This window comes from Erpetoichthys calabaricus, chromosome 4 (assembly GCF_900747795.2).
Source record: "Erpetoichthys calabaricus chromosome 4, fErpCal1.3, whole genome shotgun sequence".
NCBI lineage: Eukaryota > Metazoa > Chordata > Cladistia > Polypteriformes > Polypteridae > Erpetoichthys > Erpetoichthys calabaricus.
In genome coordinates, this window is record NC_041397.2 from 51,915,521 (window position 1) to 51,920,896 (window position 5,376).

Genomic DNA, 5,376 nt, shown 5'->3' on the forward strand with positions numbered 1-5,376 from the left:
TGGTAGTTTTCGCATACCCCTTGGGGTCAGAGCGCAGGGTCAGCCATTGTACAGCACCCCTGGAGCAATTACAGGTTAAGGGCCTTGCTCAAGGGCCCAGCAGAGCAGGATCACTTTTGGCAGTGACGGGGATTTGAACCGGCAACCTTCGGGATACCAGCGCAGATCCTTAGCCTCAGAGCCACCACTCCATTTTTCCATTTTTAGCTCTTTTTAAACAATTATATTATGCATTCTGCGGTGGGTTGGCACCCTGCCCAGGATTGGTCCCTGCCTTGTGCCCTGTGTTGGCTGGGATTGGCTCCAGCAGACCCCCGTGACCCTGTGTTCGGGTTCAGCGGGTTGGAAAATGGATGGATGGATGGATATTATGCATTAAATGTTGGTCGATTGTCCATCAAAGAGATAAGAAAGTGAGATTTTCAATTAATATTTGCTTATAAAAAATGCATATGGTGCTGTGAAAACTATTTCTCCCTTACTCATTTCCTCTATTAATGAAATTTTTTTGTTATTTGTTCACTCAGATGCCCTTATCCAACATTCGAGTTTTGTTGAAGACCTGAAAACATTCAGTGTCAAAAATGTTCAATAATAAAGGGAATTATTAAGGGAATGAATCCTATTTGATGGCACTGCAAGGCCTTTCAGCCTAGATCCTGCCTATCTCTAGTCATTAATAATGAATGAAGTCCTATTTAAAGCTCTACCTTAAATCTTCATTTCTGCAGCAGACAAGGTGGACATACATGACAGCTACGAAATTACGAAAAATAGTTGGTTAAGTTAAAGTTATCATATTAATTTATTCTACGGATAATAAGAATCCTCAGATAAATGGAATTTATTAGGCGCTCATTGTTATTGCTGATGTCGTCAAAAGTTGTTTGAATATGGTCACCTGACCAACAAAGGGTTAACAGGCTCAGAGACGGCAACAAGGTGGCACAGCAGAATGGAATGATCTGGTAAGACCCACAGAAAGGTAAAGGAGCACACACAGGTGGTCTGACTACATGTCTATACATCACCATTTATGTACCAACACATATGGGGCAGTAGAAGCAAGTAATGGTTTTGTTGTCCTAGACATCATTCTCACAGGGACACAGTTCTGTTTTGTACTGTGTATATTAGGCTATTCTTCAGCTACTCTTATTTTTGTATGTACTTATTTATACATCATCGTATTGTTTTACTGCCTGTATATATTTCCTTGTACCCCAATCCCCCCACCACCCCTGTAACACTGGCACTAGAATTTGTTTATGTTCTTGCAGAGTATGTGACAATGAAGATCTAATTAATCTTATCTAAGAAAGAAAAAAAATAGAAGAAGAAGAACCTAGTGAGCTGACAGTTACCTGATATAATTCTTCCAAGCTCTTATGGACTGGATTGAGGCAGCGATGCTGCCCTGGACAACAGGCCCCAAAGCTGTTTTAGAGTTTTCAGCCTTTTAATGCAGATCAGAGTTCAGGGACCCACTGGTTCCAGGGAGCACCAGAGGATGAAAAGACTTTCTAGAAGCACCTTTGATCCCATGTGAGGTTCACCAACTGCCTTTTAGCAATGGACCCCTTAAGTCTGTAGTCAGGAATTGAGCTGGGGCAAATATTTATGCTTAGCATACTTTTGAGGTGGGCAAGTGACCAAGCCATCTCATTGGGTGGTTGGTTTTTTTTAGGCAGGGACACAAAGTCCTCATAGTTTTGTTTTATTTCTGGGTTACTTTGTTGTTACTTTTCTGTACTCCTCCCTTGTCACTTTTATATTTAATATGCACACTATTTTCAAATTTTTGGTCTACTTATAATTTTGTATGACAGAGGTGGGCAAACTATTTTGGGCCAGATTGTCAATAATGACTTGTACAGTGGGCCTTGGAAAGTCTAGGTGTGTCTATGAACCTAGACAATCTAGCACATGTGATGTGATGAATGGCCGGAGTCCATAGTGGAAGGACCAGGGGAGAGAGCAAGCACAGGGCACTACCTCCTCAGGAGTGCTCGATGGCAGCCCTCCAGGTTACAGTGGTGTCTCAGATTCCCACAAGGCTTCATGGGAGTTGGAGCTCAGTACAGCCCTGTTGGGTTCCAAGGGTGCCCACAGGGGGTGGTTCAGGGACTGCAGAGCCCTACTTAGTTGGGCTTCCGACTCACCCAGAAGTGCTTCCGGACTGTGCTTATGGGTCACCAGAAGTACTCCCAGGTGCAGGATAAAGGGAGCCCACTGCCACTGCTCCAGGAACCAGAGTTGGGAGGAAGAAGGATGAAGCTTACTGGAGGAGGGGTAGAGGCAAAAGGACAGAGACAGACAGAGAGGGAGAGAAAGGAGAAAAAAGAAGAAAACTCATTGCTATGTGACGTTTTATTATAGTGCTTGGCTGTACTGTGCAGGTGGCAAACACTTGAAAAGTGTTTCCCACAGTTGAATAAAAGCCTGTGTTATGCTTATGAACTTGTGCCTGTTTCTGTCTGTGTCGGGTTTGGGGAGTTGGTGCGCGCCCTGCAGGCCACAGTGACAATGACAAAGATTAATTTGCTACAAGAATATTTGATATTTCTATTATAAAAATAATAAAAATAATTATTCATACAGCACCTTTCCCATGCTTAAGGTACAGTAGTAGCCCCTGTCCTAGGAGCACTCTTCTTAAGCAAACAAGCGGGAGCTGCTCACAGTGTAAATACAACACACAGAAAGAGATGTGGGAAATCTGAATGACGTATTTAGGCCTGAAACTGTTAAGTCAAAATTTTTACTGATTGTTTTGTATGCTGGTGTGTTATTAATTATTTATACTATTGTATACTGACAGTTGAAGGCAAGATCAATTTTCTAAATCAGGAAGCAGACCAAGTACTGTACATGTTGACTTTTTAGGTCGATATGATGTACATACACATTGACTTGGTCTTTACAATAAAGATGTACACCAACAAATTGAGCTAATTTAACAATGGGTACCTCAAACATCTTTTTGGGGTAACTTCTGACATCGAACTGAAAGAGAGCATTTTGAAAAACTTGGAGGTATGCTTGTTAGATCTGGATTTAGAGCACAGTGACGATATCATCTACAATAATGTGTCTCAGGCTTTTATGAGCACTGCTGCTTCAGATAACATACTGGATTTGAACCTGGCACTGGTCAGTTGGTCCTTGAAGGTAGTTAATACTCAATCTCAGATGACAGACTCAGCTAAAATTTTTAAGCTACAAATTAGATTCAATACTTGGGGTGAAAGCCTTACATGTGTATCTTATAAATCTTTATAATTTTCTTCAGTTTGGAATTTCCATCAATAATGATCTACTATATGACAAAACACAAAGGTGTTTCTGTGTGTGCGTTTGTCCCTGTGTATATGAGCAATCTGATTGGTCCATTTGGTTTCAGTGTGATTGGTCAGTTTGGCTTTGGTAACACGATCGAGAGAGGAGGTGCAAGTGTTACACACAGGACAAATGGCATGGGAGGCACACTGAGAGAGTCGCCTTCAAAGACAGGAAGTATAAAAGCAGACAAGAAGTGAGAAAAGTGCCTTGAAAATAATGGCAGAGTCTGAGAAGCAGGATTTGTAGCAATGCGCTTGAGACAGGACCACTGATTAAGAAAGGTTCAGACACACAAGAATACAGAGGAAAGGCGCTGAAGGTACACGTTGGGCAGGAGATAAAAAATATTTTTATATTATTCTATAATGTCATCAGCATGTAGCGTGCCTAGTAGTAATAATAAAACAAAAGAGATACACCACTTGTGAAGAATGTAAAGGTAATCATCATGCTCATTGTTGTATCTGCTACTGGTGTCATCCCATATGCACTACACAAAAGCCTACAAATTACAAATTAACATGCATACATAAAAATAATGAAGGCAGATATTTTTAATACATGTCACATAATGATTAAATTCCTTACTGCAAACACAATTCCCTAAAATATATAAACGTATACACACTACATAAAAGTACCTTAAAGTCTTGGCCTAGGCCCAATACAAGTGGTACCAACAGGACTATGCCAGAAAGCACTTTCAACAGTAATAATAACAACAATAATATTCTTAACTATTTAAAAATGTTATCCATCTAGTTTGGCTATCAGACTATCTGACCTCATTCAGGTTGCAGTTACATTAACAAATGCATGAAGTTATGTGTTAAATGAAGTCTTTAATGAGTGAGTGTGTTTATGAGAGTGTGCCCGGCAATGGACTGGCACTTAGTCTAGTAATGTTTGCTGCCTTGCACTCATGGCTGCTAGCTTCCTGCATCCCTGACATGGGTAAGTGGGTTCAGAAATGAACAAGTGAATGAATGAATACACGAATGGACAGAATAGTTTTAGCTTTCAAGTTCCAGTTCAGCTACTTGTATTACAATAAAGCAGTTTCGAGTATGGATACCTATAAATAGGTAACTATTCTAAAAGGTATAGATACTCTTTAACCTTAAATTTTGAATTAAATGGATTCAGTTAATGGAACAGAGGAATTGATCATCTCAGCCTTAATTGATACAGTCAGCACTGCAGTATTATGCAAGGTATTTCTGGCTACCATCTGCATGAGACAAGATATTTTTATAGTTTGCCAAGAGGCAGCTAACACATGCCGTGTGGGCTTGGATGTTACTGACAGATTTTCTCTAAGAACTGTGGTTCGTCAGGTTCCAATTTGCATAGAAATGTTTTCACAGGAAAGCTGTCCTGCAGAAAGCAAAATGATTCTGTGTATTTCCTTGATTTTTTGGTTACATCTAAATTCTGCACATCTGTGTCATTGATAATATTACTTTGAAAACTACACTTAAAGACATTACCACTGATATTTACTGTATGGCAGTTTTTGCAGGCTAACAGTTTCTCTTTTCTACTACCCTGGGTTACCATTAGATGTCTGTCTTTGAATAACTAAGTAAACGTAGGCTGGTGTCAGTATATCATGAGCCCACACATGTCAACAGCAAGCTCGGTAAACAAGTCAGCTCAGGATACAGAACTGCATTGAGGAAGAATCTGGAAGGAAGCGAGGTGAAAAGTTTTCACTGGCAGGCAGAAGATAATTTGTGTGTGCTGCAGAGGAGCTTACTAGTATATCAAGAGGTGCCACTTGGTAAGGCCAAGGTACTCCGTTTAGTTCTAATAAATGTCTCGGTCAGCTTGTTCTTACTAAGTTAATGTGGATGATTCACAGTGCTGGGCAAATACATTAACTAATGTAATCTAACTGTGAAAATGACAGATAGACATGATGCTGAAGCAGGTGCTATCTTCAAAACAGAACAGCAAATGCAGTCATCAGATTATGTGAGGCTGTCTGTCTTTCTATGTATACCATTTTCCAATCCCGAGCAGGGTCACAGG